A 13,225-nucleotide genomic window follows, 5' to 3' on the forward strand; every position below is an offset into this window, starting at 1 on the left:
ATTGGGAAAATGAGCACATGCTCAGTCACTTTTATGACTCAACAACACTTTACCTGTTAGTATGGTTTGGTTTAGTGACTGTATAATTATGCAATAATTTTAAAAGTTTAGTAAATTATTCTGAGGAAACCCTTTCTTATTTCAGCAGTATTAATAATACATTTCTTGCTCTTGGTTTCAGACAAACATATAGTTTAGATTATTCTGATGAAGTAGTTCCCGCTTATTTAAAGTCATTCCAATCATATCAACTTGACGAATATGGTGCTGAGTAATAAAGGTCATTTATCTATTTTGTGAACTACCAGTACACATAATATATTATAATTCTATCCTTTTACTCTGGGTCATTCTATGTTTTATATATAAAAACTACAGTAAATTTCCATTAAGGCTGTCAGTCTATGCAGATTCTCAGACATCTAGATAATGATGACCCAAAGTGTTTAAACTAAGGGCAGCTGGAACTCTTTGTTTGATTCATGAAGATGTTTACCTACCATCCAAAATTCATCTTCACTACTGATTGGTGGTAGGTTCAAGTTCCACGAGTGGCAATCCCAGAGTAGTCATCTTGTCCCTCAATTTTCAAACCTTAATCACAAAAGATTTGGGACACTGCTTACAACATAAATAAAACAGAATGCAACAATTTGCTAATCTCATCTATCCATATTTTATTCCCAATAGAACATAAACAACATAGCAGAGGTTGAAACTGAGACATTTCACCATTTTATGGAAAATATTAGTTTATTTTGAATCTGATGGCAGCAAAACATCTAAAATAGGTTGGAACAGGGGCAACAAAATGCTGAAAAAGTACAAATCAAAAACAACTGAAGGAGGATTTGACAACTAATTAGGTTAACTGGCATCAGGTTAGTAACAAGACTGGGTATAAAAGGAGCATTTTAGAGAGGAAGAGCTGCTCGCATGTAAAGATAGACAGAGCTTCATCAATCTGAGACAAACATCTAACAATTGTGGAACAATTAAAAATGTTCCTCAATATTATGACGATCCCACCTTCAACAGTGTATAATGTCAACAAAAGATTCAGAAAATCAGAAGGAATCTGTGCATTTGGGACAAGGATGAAGGTCTAAACTAGATGCTGGTGATATATAGGCCTGCAGACAGCACTGCATTAAAAACAGACATGACTCTCTACTGGAAATCACGGCATGGATTCAGGAAGACTTCCAGAAATCACTGTCTGTGAACACAGTTCACTCTAAAATCCACAAATGCAGGTTACAGCTTGATCATGCAAAGAAGAACCACATCTGAACACGACCGCCGTCTTCTCTGGACCAAAGCTCATTTAAAATGGTCTGAAGCAAAGTGGAAACCTGTTCTGGGGTCAGATGGATGAAAATGTGCAGCTGAGATGAGAAAATGTACTTTCATATCTGCAAAAGCTCCAGCAACATCTGCTGCCATCCAGACAACATCACAGCAGCATGGCTTCACAGGAGAAGAGTCCGGCTGCTGAACTGGCCTGCCTGCAGTCCAGACCTTTCACCAACAGAAAACTCTTGGAGCATCATGAAACCAAAAGTCCAGCAACGAAGGCCCAGAACTGCTGAACAACTAGAATCCTGCATCAGACCAGAATGGGACAACATTCAGCATCTTGGTGGTTATTAAAATATGCATGTGTGCATGTTACCTCACTGGGGATCAGCCTACACCTCCTAGCAACTATACAAATATAAATTATACAAAAATACATCTGATTAGTCTTCAAGAAATTTTACATAAGCTTATAATAAATTGTAGTTTAATTACTTAATCATTTAAAAAATATTTCAATATTTTTATTTATTTTGCTCATCAGTACATTTTTATTATAATTTTATAAACATTTATTTCAAGAATTTATGTTATTGAGTTTTATTCATATTTCATATTGCCCTACAATAAAGATATTAATGCACATGGTGCAATCTTGTGATTTTCCTTAAAACAGGGCTACTCAATTCGGTCCTATGAGGGCAGCAATCCAGCAGGTTTTCCATGTATCCCTGCACCAACACACCTGAGTCAAATTAGGTGGCTCTAACAGCCAATCAGGTTCTACACAATGACTCATTAATTTGACTCAGGTGTGTTGGTGCAGGGATACATGGAAAACCTGCTGGATTGCGGCCCTCATAGGACCGAATTGAGTAGCCTTACAGGGAACACCATCATCTAATGGTATCGCATGGACAGGAAACATTTTGGTATCGCTTATTGCTAATAAGAATTTTCAACTTCTGATTTCGTCCAATAATCAACTAGATGAATGCTGATGAGAAGTTGCTATTAACATCAAAAAACAGAAGAAATGAGAGTTTCCCTGTTCTCAGGTACAGGACATGCAGCACGCTTGTGCTTGAAGGTTGGTTGGAGATAAAGACAAGGAAGCTGGATAACAACTCTGAGCTACTTCTCCCTGTAGATTTAAATAATAAAATCATAAAATCAGTTAATGATGTATTTTCAGACACAAGAGGCCAAAACAAAGTTAACAATAACTTCACCACTAAACACTTTGCTTTCCACACAGAAAAGTGAATTTTATTCATGTCCACTTTTAATTCTTTCTAATTTGAGTTCTATTTCTAAAATATAATTTCAGAAGAGTGAAACTTGACACACACACACACTTCAACAGTAGGCTTTTTGGATAGACACAAACATCTGGATTCTCTTCATACACACAGTGACTGTGTGTTTTGATGCATGCCTTTGTGTGTAATCATGAATATGATGTAAACTCTGCATGTGTGTGTGTGTGTGTGTGTGTGTTTTACCACTACCACTTGTTACCCAGTAGTTAGTTCTCCAGATGTGTCCCTCTCTTCTCATTTCTCCTTCAATACTGGTTTTAATTTGCTGTTGCACTCCTGTTTGTTTTTGTGTGCTCTCTTTGCTTTATTACTGAATATTGAATGAAGTATTTGATATTTAGGTAATGTCTAAAACATTTCAAATAAAACGGATGCACATTTTGTTTTTGTCCTTGTTGTTCTCACTGAAAGACATTAAAACTGACATGCATCAACATCATAAAAGCAGAGTTCAGAGCAAGCTGTAAACCAAGTCTAGTTCACAGAATACTCAAAATTGCCTTTGTCGTGACTCATTTTTACCCAAACTGTTTGTTGTAAAACACAGCTGTTTAGTTAGTTCCATGTTTAAATGAGTTTTTTTCTGGAAAAAAAAGCAAAACTTATTAAAAGCCAATCCACTCATCAACATAGCATGATTAGACTGAATAATCATTAATGATCCCAAGGCTTTGGCTTCATTACTTCAGTATACAAGTAGGAACTCCCTGAGACTGAGTCAATGGGGGCTTTTCATTACAACAGCTTGCACTTACTTTTTTCTCTTGTGACCAAGAAATTGCTGCTACTCTGCTGTCCTAAAGGATTTCCTAAATGTTATATAAATAACACAAAAGGATTAGCTTGCAGTAATAATGGGCAAATTTCAGGCATAGTCATGAATGGTGAATAATCATAATTAATTTGTAAGCTGTGTTAAATCTGATTAAAACTTTTAATCATATGTATATATGTATATATTGTTGGGAAAGGGATAAAATGAACTTGCCTATAATTATTTTTTTTTATTGCTTTGTAAATATGAACTGGTCTTTTCCCTTTTGTTGCACAGCTCTTTAAGAGGTGTGTGAAACTTGGTGAGGAAGCACTAAACAAAAAAGACCTCAACTACTTGAAGGGAGCGAATGCTGACTTCGGTAATGACGAAGACTGTAATGATGAGAAGACAAACACAAATATGTCTCCCTAAAGTGGCGCTCCACATGGCTTACCAGGGTCACAAAAAACATGCCAGCAAACACTAGACTACAACCAGAAGAGGGATGTGGAGCCCAGGTCCTTGCACTTCAGACAAGGTGCTGGGTTTTAGGACAGCCACCTCCTTCTCAGAGTGGCTATCTGGTGCAACAAGGCAGTACCACTGACTTGGACACATAAAAGAAGAAACATTTTTGCTGTTGTTGTATTTTTGCTAGTGAGACGTTTATATGGTGATGTTCTAAAATGAATGCTTGCTATTAGCCATTTGCAACATTTGAATTTTTTCATTTAAATTTTTGATGTGAAATGCTTCTCTTAAAAAAAAAAACACACACACATGAAGACCCTTGCATCATATTTTCTCTTAAGAGCAAAATGTACAATATCTTCACAATCATAAATAGCAGTGTAAGTACATGAGCAATATCTGGAAATACCCTGAAAGGATATCTCTAGTTACGATACTCTCTGAAAATGGGCTTTGACTAGTATCTGACATCCGGAGTGAATCAAACTACAAATTTAGTCAAATTTCTCGGGGGTATCAAATGATCGATCCCCTGTGGCCAACAGATAAACTGTCAATTAATTTACCCTCAAATATCCTTGAACATTGAAAGTTATGTGCTTTACCATTCATTAAGAAGAGGGGACTTGATATGAGTCAAACAAAAAGTTTATTTAAAAAAGTATTCAGTGTGAATTTTCACATCTTGCAACTTGTTTATGAAAGAAGGAGGCTATTTACAGCCACAAAAGGAGAGCAGAATTCACAAATCTGATAAGATATAGATTTGTGTATATACATATAGCTTTATAAACATGAACAAAAATGCCTTAAAAATATTAACTATTAAAAAATAAGATTCTTTCAAAACAGCAAAGTGATCGATGGCTCTCATTGAAGTCATTCATGTTCCTGACAAGCTCCCTCTCCATGGAGCATGGCCAGAGCTTCTGATGTTCCTGGCCCAGTTGCAGCCGCCATACCTGACACCATATTTATAAATTTATTCCCCTCAAATGGCTGATAATTAAATAAAAAACAGAAAACATTTTCTTAAAACAAATATCAAAAAGAACCTAAACTAAATTATCCAACGAAGCTGAATAATTACTGTCAAGAGATGAAAAGCTCCTACAGATATATTCTTAATACAAAATTTCTTTTACAAATAAGAACTATAATATTGAGATAATATTAAACTCTATAACAGATTGTTTCCTCTGTAGGTGTGAAGTAACATCTCCTGCTTTACACACTTGTTTCCACCCAAATATAAAAAACAATCCCTTTCAGATTTTACAGCCACAGCAGAAACATTTAATCAGACAGATTTAAATGCATTAAAATCCCACAAACTGATGAACATTTCAGTTCTTAAGGTTTCTCTTTCATGACAACACTTGTGGAATGAGCAGAAATTTTTTAACAATTCAAATTCAGGAAGTTTCATTTTATCAGAACAGTTTGAGCTTCAAGTCCAGTGAAGAAGTCTGTGTGAAGGAGCACTCCCAGTCGGAGGAAGGATGGGGGGTGTTGATGCTGAGTGTGGAGGTGGAGGAATAGAAGCAGGAATAATGGGATGCAATTATGGGTTGAAGGTGGATTTCTCTTCCTGGATATGGATGCTTTGCAGGTTGACGGCAGAGACTGCAGGTGGAGCTTCATGTATAAAAACAGAAGATGATGGAGACTGGAGCTGAAGAGAGGATGTTACCATGGAGACCAGGTTCAGTCTGTAGAAGATGTGTTTTCAACAGTGTAAGTTAGAAAGTTCATGAAGAAATGGAGGTGGTTTTTACTGAAGGTGGATGGTAGAGTCTGCAGGTGGAGGATAACGGTGAATTTTACCTGGAGGGTGATGCCTGAAGGTGAAGGCTGAAGATGGATATAGTTTCTTTCTTGATGACAGAGGTTGCAGGTAGAGTTGGAAGGTGGATTTTTCTTCCTGGAGGTGGATACTGTGCAGGTGGATGGCAGAGACTGCAGGTGGAGCTGTGTCATTTTAAACTGAAAGACAATAAAGATCCTGAGTGTCAAAGAAGAAGGTGGAGACTTTATCAGCCAGGCTGCAGGTACAGAGGAACATAAAAATGCCTCAAGTTAATGGAGCTACATGGAAGATGAGATGGAGCTGAAGAGAGGATGTTACCATGGAGACGATTCAGGTGGAGGTTCAATCTGTAGATTTGTTTCTAACAGTGTAAGTTGGAAGATGGGCTGCATGGAGGTGTGGGGGTTAGCACTGTGGCCTCCCAGCAAGAAGGCTCCTGGTTTGAAGCTCGGCTGGAGCCTTTCTGTGTGGAGTCTGCATGTTGTCCCCGTGCTTGTGAGGCTTCTCTCCAGCTACTCTGGCTTCTGAGTAGATGGTTGTAGTCTCTGTGTCTTGGCACTGTGATGGACTGGTGACCTGTCCAAGGTGGACCCTGCCTCTTGTCTGGTAACTGCTGGGACCCCCCACCATGACCCTACAGTTGAATAAATAAACCTTCATCATCACTCTCAGACAGAAACTGCTTCACCAAGGACAAAACAGCCAAACAGCCGAGAATCTACAGCAATAAAACCACGTCTCAGCATGGTGGACAGTGTGTCCTCAACTAAACTGGACAAACTGAGAATGAAAGAAGAGGAGACGTTCAGACCATCTGAACCAGTGACTTGGTGGATACCATACTGGGATATGCCAGGTTTTCAGCTGATAACTCTTTAGGGAATCAAATTGTTGGGTCAAAATACTACTTTTCATGTCTGTCAAACATAAATAAAAAAGAAATCTAAACGAATAATAATAATATGTTTGTGGCAGATGGCTAAGAAAGAGCCTATAGATCCAATTTAAAACGGGTTTCAAGTTTTCTGATTTTGTCAACACGACTGTAGGAGCCATTTGTTGTTTTTGTGTCACTTGCGTTTTTTGGTTGGTATTATCACACTGGGTGGCAGTAAAGAGGCGCATCAGGTGTATTAAATGACAGCCACAGGTGATGTGGGTTTTTTTCTAATTAGTTTGGGTGTGGGAGAATGTCACAGTTTTTACCGCTTTCGTATTTTGTTATTGGCACTCTTTTATTTTGATCATAAACGTTACCCATTATCAACGCATACTATAACAACTTGGAAAATAAAAGGGAACTTCACCCAACTTCGACAGCGGCTTTTGGATTGTTTATTGAAGAGCATTACAAACGGATCTCTCCCCTCACCCAGCTGAGTGGCTAAATGCCATAGTCACTAGAACGACTCTGGTTCATCCTTTAAGTTAGGAACCTTTCTACACCTGAATGATTCAGAGGTCAGTGTTAAGAGGCAAACACACATAAATATGAACAAACAAACACATAAATAAAACAAACACATTCCTCTTAAATCATTCAGGTTCAAGAACTGGATTGAAAATAAGTTAAAAAGCAGCCAACGTCTAAAGAAAAGCTCCAGACCTTCAGAAAGCCTGGACACCAGATGATAGAGGACAGTAGTAAAATGACAGCTTTAAATGTTTCAGGAAAGTTGAACTTGTCTTAAGCAACAGAAACTCCTGCTCAAGACACGGTCAACGTTGGAGATGGAAAGGACAGAAAAAGGAGTGGCTCAAGACTTTTGTACAGTACTGTGTTGGAAGAAGAAGGTGGTGGTTCCTGCAGGTGATCTTCTTCCAGATGATGGTGATTGTGATGGTGATGGTGGTGCCTGCAGGTGGAGGCCATAGGCCTGTGTTCAGCCGATGGTGGTGGCTGCAGGTGGAGGCCGTAGGCCGGTGTTCAGCCGATGGTGGTGGCTGCAGGTGGAGGCCGGTGTTCAGCCAATGGTGGTGGCTGCAGGTGGAGGCAGGTGTTCAGCTGATGGTGGTGGCTACAGGTGGAGGCAGGTTTTCAGCCGATGGTGGTGGCTACAGGTGGAGGCGGGAGGCCGGTGTTCAGCCGATGGTGGTGGCTGCAGGTGGAGGCCGGTGTTCAGCCGATGGTGGTGGCTGCAGTTGGAGGCCGGTGTTCAGCCGATGGTGGTGGCTGCAGGTGGAGGCAGGTGTTCAGCCGATGGTGGTGGCTGCTGGTGGAGGCGGGAGGCCGGTGTTCTGCCGATGGTGGTGGCTACAGGTGGAGGCGGGAGGCCGGTGTTCAGCCGATGGTGGTGGCTGCTGGTGGAGGCGGGAGGTGGCTGCTCTGCAGGTGGTTGATCCACACTGCACAGGGATGATATATACAAAAACAATTATGTAATTTTAAACTTATTAACTTAAACTATTTACATGTACAAAGAAAACAACACAACATCAAACAACAAAATGAACTATATACAAAAGTTTAACATCATTTAAATGTTAAACTTGAAGTGGCTCTGATGTCATCTCAGTGTCCCAGAGCTTCTGGTCAACCCTCTGGGACCAAGCTGAAGACGGCCACTCGTACACCTACAAGAGAGAAGAAACATGAATAACATCATGATAATAAATAAACAACTCATTAGCTCTTTTCAAAGAGGTCAATTTTTAGTTTTGTATGTCAGCCTTTCTTCCCCAGACAGACAGAGAGCGGGCTGAAAACTTAAAAGTCCTGCCACCCATTTCTAGTTTCAGAAATTCTTGGTACCACAAGTCTGACGATCTTTTGGGAATGATGGGAAATAAGAAACAATCATATGTTTGAGATAAATGTTACAGAGAGCCAGTGTGGAGAGGCTAACTCAGGAGAAATGTGCTCTTTCTTGTCAGTAATCTGGCAGCAACATTTTGGATCAGCTGAGGGATTTTAAGGGAGTTGTTTGGGGATCCAGTTAAGATGGTGTTACAGTAGTCCAGACCAGATGAGGTGAAATGTGTGGACCAGATTTTCAGCATCACTTCAGGACAGGATGCTTATTTTGGTGATATAATGGAAATGAAGCTACTCTATAGATGTGTTTGATGTGAGAACTAAAAGACAAATCCTGGTCAAGAATGACTCCAAGCTTCCTGCCAGTTACAGGAACTAACTGATTAACCATCTTTGAGGATTTTAGGGCCAAAAATTTCAATAAAATTCTTAATAGGTGAAGTCTGTCTGGGCTGAAGGTGGTGCACCAGTGGAGGACCCAACAGGATCAACCAGGAGGCGGGGCTTACCTCAGACATCAGAGGCAGGTGAGGGGGAAGCTGACCCCTGCAGACCCATCTCAGGCTGAGAAGAGGAAGCTGCAACGCAGATACAGAAAAACACCATCAGCCTGCTGAACTACAAGAAGAGAAGCAGCTTCTGCATGGAGAGAGATTTTAATTCTAAGCCTGACTGTGACCTTCATCTTAAAGTCTAAATCAGCTGATTTCTCCTCCACGGTGCTAAACAACGTTCTGAAATCTTCAGTTTGTGTCTCGCTGTGGTTCAACAACGATGTTCTAACAATCTGGGATCTAATCCAGTCAAATATGACTCAGTGTGGTCACATGTCACCTTGTTTTCATCACATGATCACATGCTGTGATCCACACAAGTCTTGTGTTACCTCCAGAGCTGCTGGGAGCTGTGCTCCTCTGGCGCCTCCTCTTCCTCCTCTGGCCCTAAAAACACAGAAAAAGACACATTAGATTTTTCTCTGATATCAGATTATAGGAAATCTTTGCTGTCACAGTTCATCAGCATCAGTGCCGTGAGGTGATCATGTCTGAGCACAGCGCACGTACATAGTTGTCCATGCTGGACCACTGGGGGTGTTGCTGTTCGTGCTGGCGCCTCAACACATTGGCCTCCTGGAAATACTTCGCCTGCTGCTCAGTAGACAAGGACCTCCACTGTGGACACACCACAAAACACTGTCAGTCTCTAGGAACAGAAACCAGCATCAAGATGGGATTCTTAGCAGATCACATTTACTTACTCTCTCCCCCAAGACGGTGTTCACGGCCGCGCTCCCAGTGATGCCGAGCTCAGCCACCACAGCCGCCCTCTGCTCCTTCAAGAAGAGCAAGAAGGCGTTGGGTGGCTTCTTGATGTACGGCGGCTCATTGTCATTCACAAGCTTCCTCTTCCTGCAGCCACAAAAAAGAAGGAAAAACAGTCAGAGCAGAGCTCAGGTGTTTCCATGGTGACTTGTTTTTAAAAAAAGTATTTTAAAGAGAAATATTGAGACAATAAGGCAGAAACCTGATCCACTGACACAGATCAGGAGTAAAGTGTAGAAGATTTGGAGTGAAAGCATCCAGAGGAAACTTACTGTGAGCAGCAGGGGCTTGGGGTGGCTGCAGCGGGGCGGGCGTTGTGCACTGGCATCCTGCAGGGACACACACACTTTTTACAGCAGGAAGACAGTGTGGACATACAAACAGAAGCTCAGCTGCTGATGCTAAACATTGATCAGGATTCCTCTTTACTTACAGGTATTCCAAAGGGACCAGAAGGTGTCCATCAGGGAGCTGAAAAACCTGCACAGCGCTGACCTGCAGACACAAACACAGAACAGATGTGAAACAACAAGCTGCTGTGGTGACATCTGCCCACCAGAGGGGTATTGCACGAAACCAAGATAAGCGATTAAGCCGGGATATGTTGGTTATCCTGGCTGAATTTAGCCCTAAGTCGGTTGCATGAAAGCAGCTCAAACTAATCCCGGCCAAGTTACTGTGGTGATTTATCCGCTGCAGCTAGCCTGCTCCAGACCAGGCTAACTGCTCAGGCTAAGATTAATCCTAGCGAGTCACCTGCATGTCCAACGCCAATTCTATGAGGAATTAATGTGTTTTACAGCATGTCCATGGTCTTCCTAAGTATGGCGCGTCATTTTAATCATCCAGTATTAAAATATTACAAATACAGTCACTGTACATTTAATCAAAATCTGTTCGTAATCGCAACAGCCTTTTTATATGGATTCGAGTTGCAGTATTATTACTCAGGCCAAGTGTTATATTGCTATGCTAATGAAGACTGCTCGTCAAATTGCTGTCAGAGGTTTTATAAATATGTGTTTTATTGCATTAATTGAGATTACAAAACACAGCGGATGAGGTTACAAAGGTGTATTCAAAGAAATCCGTGACGAGGGCAATGTAGAATATATAGGTCGAACTCCCCTTCACCTGTTCCCTCTTCATAATGGCTTGCCCTTTTTCGGAGGATGTGCTGGACGAGGAAGCCCGCATCCTCAGAAGAGCATTCAGACTTGAACAAGTCGTCAGGGACAGGTCACATCCCCTGGCCTTTGGAGATGACTATGTCATTGAGAGATACAGATTTTCGGTTACTGGATTTCCAGGTCCAGTTTTCTGAGTGTCCGGCGTTTAATCTCAAGATCCAGCTCCATTCCTTGGAGCTTGCTCTTTTTGAGTCAGCTTTTAACATCTGCCAGCTCTATCTCTCTCTCCAGGTGCCCTGAATAAAGCGTTCTGACAGTTTGTGAGGTCTGTAAAGGAAATGTCAGTTAGCACAGCAGGATTTGTGCATAAAGTAGATGTTCTTTAGCCAATACTCACAATGTTACCAGGCCACTTAGGAGACTGTGCAGCATCCGGGTCCTGCTACACATTTTCTATTAGCACCACATCACTGACTTCATATCCTTCATGGAATAAATAAGCAGGCCAATCCCATAAAACTGACATGCCTCAAGCCTTCTGGACTCCACTGACACAGTCTCCTCATCTGCAGACATGCATTCTGCAGCTGCAGATGTGCCTTCCCCCTGCCGTATACATGCAGCGAGAGGACTTGGATTAAGATTTCACAGAACATACCAAGCCTGTGATTTCGAGACACTGTACTAACCGGATCATCTTCTGGTGGCTCCAAAAGTGTAATTGTGTTCCCAGACACTGCAAGGTTATCCAAAGTCAGACACTATATTATATTTGATTGTGTTCCATGTGCAGTAGAATTGCAGTACGTGATGTACCTTGTATGAAGCGGACAGTTTCTGTGGCTGGGACAGAGTCAGTTATTGTCCCTCCCTGGATCCCCTCCATCACTGGCCTCTCTTTATTTAAATGGAGTGCCAGTTCCTCTGCTGGAGTCTTATCCTGGCTTGGTGGGCCGCCCCCTGTGCCAGTTTATCGGCCTTTTTTTAACTGCTACAATCATACAGACATTGAACATGTCAGCAGACACCTCATCTATTCACCTCATTTGTTCACGGTTATCTACTTTGGAGTCACTTACCAGCCTGCAAAATGTTCTTATATTTAATTTTTTCTTGCTGCCAGGTCCTTTTATGGCCAGACAGGTTTGTCCTTTATGAAGGACAGAAAGATAAAATAGATAAAAACGTTACATGAGGAAAATAGATTAAATGGCACATCGTGGATAATTGTTTGCACCTAATCATACTCTACATTCCCTGAGTAACATGCACCTGCTTGTCACTCTTAAAGTATACAACAGTTAGTGGATTTGAAAAGTAACTCCTTTAATTGTAGCCTAATTATGACAGTTCCAGTGGAGCACTGTTTATTAATTGTACAGTTTTTGACCACTTACGCATTGAGCCGGTCGGCTATTGTCTGCCAGGCTCTATCGCGTTCTTTACTTATGGCATTGGTATTGCCTTTTTTCCTTATAATATCCTTAACTTCATCAGAGAACTCCGTCAGGAGCTGTTGTTCAGCGGCCGTGACGTAGGACGCGCGACTTTTATCCATTTCCCCATCGGTGATTCTGTGAGCGATCGCGAGGTCTGCTTCAGTATACCGTGCACACGCACTTATCCCAACTATCTTCACCTGGCTTAACCTAGCAGCACCTTCTCATCCTGGCTCAGCAAACGTGCAACCAATTAAGCCAGGATAGGCCACGCAAGCTAGGTCAAGCTGGGCTTGCTTAATTATCCTGGATTTCTTTATTCTGGTTTCGTGCAATACCCCTCAGGAATCCAGAACACAAAACTTCGTTTTTACCTGCACCTCTCACATGCACAGCTGTCAGTCTTCATACAGAATCAACAAGAAAATTCTTTATTTCAACCACAGCAGTCACCTGCCACGTAACAACCTCTTTGTGTCGAAGATGTAAATCAGTTTCACTGCTGAGCTCAATGCTAATGCACTCTTGAAAACCACTTATTACGTTTTTCTCTGTTACTTTTGCTTCAAACCAATAAATAAATAAATAAATAAATAAATATCCTTTGTAACTTTGCATATTATCACAGGGTTGCAAAATGCTGTTGTAGCACTATCTGTGCTACAACCTTTATGATGTCACATTTGTCTGTGTGATGTCAGTGATTGACCTGTGCATGACCATTTTACTACTCTTTTGATGTTATTGTCATCTGTGTGATTTCACACTTGCATCTTTCTTCCGCCTTTATGATGTCATACTCATCTGTGTATGATCTTAGTGGCACCTTTTTTGATGTGAAACAAATCTTTGTGATGTCATTTTTGATCCGCGTATGATCTTTGTGCCATCTTTACGGTCCCACATATTAGTCTGCGATT

At 41.2% G+C, this 13,225-nt stretch overlaps 1 long non-coding RNA gene across 2 annotated transcripts; it reads right to left on the reverse strand.

The window, feature by feature from the left end:
• Positions 1–8,918: 8,918 nt before the first annotated feature.
• Positions 8,919–10,073, reverse strand: LOC121629066. 2 transcript variants are annotated; one of them, XR_006008325.1, is made up of 5 exons: positions 10,009–10,073; positions 9,673–9,823; positions 9,479–9,581; positions 9,301–9,355; positions 8,919–8,992 (listed from the first exon to the last, which is right to left on the reverse strand). It is a non-coding gene; the product is annotated as an uncharacterized LOC121629066 (long non-coding RNA). The 2 variants fall into 2 exon arrangements; XR_006008324.1 differs by lacking the exon at positions 8,919–8,992 and having other exon boundaries at positions 9,048–9,355; positions 10,009–10,072.
• Positions 10,074–13,225: the final 3,152 nt, after the last annotated feature.

The sequence above is a fragment of the Melanotaenia boesemani genome, chromosome 18, assembly GCF_017639745.1.
Source record: "Melanotaenia boesemani isolate fMelBoe1 chromosome 18, fMelBoe1.pri, whole genome shotgun sequence".
Taxonomy (NCBI): Eukaryota; Metazoa; Chordata; class Actinopteri; order Atheriniformes; family Melanotaeniidae; genus Melanotaenia; species Melanotaenia boesemani.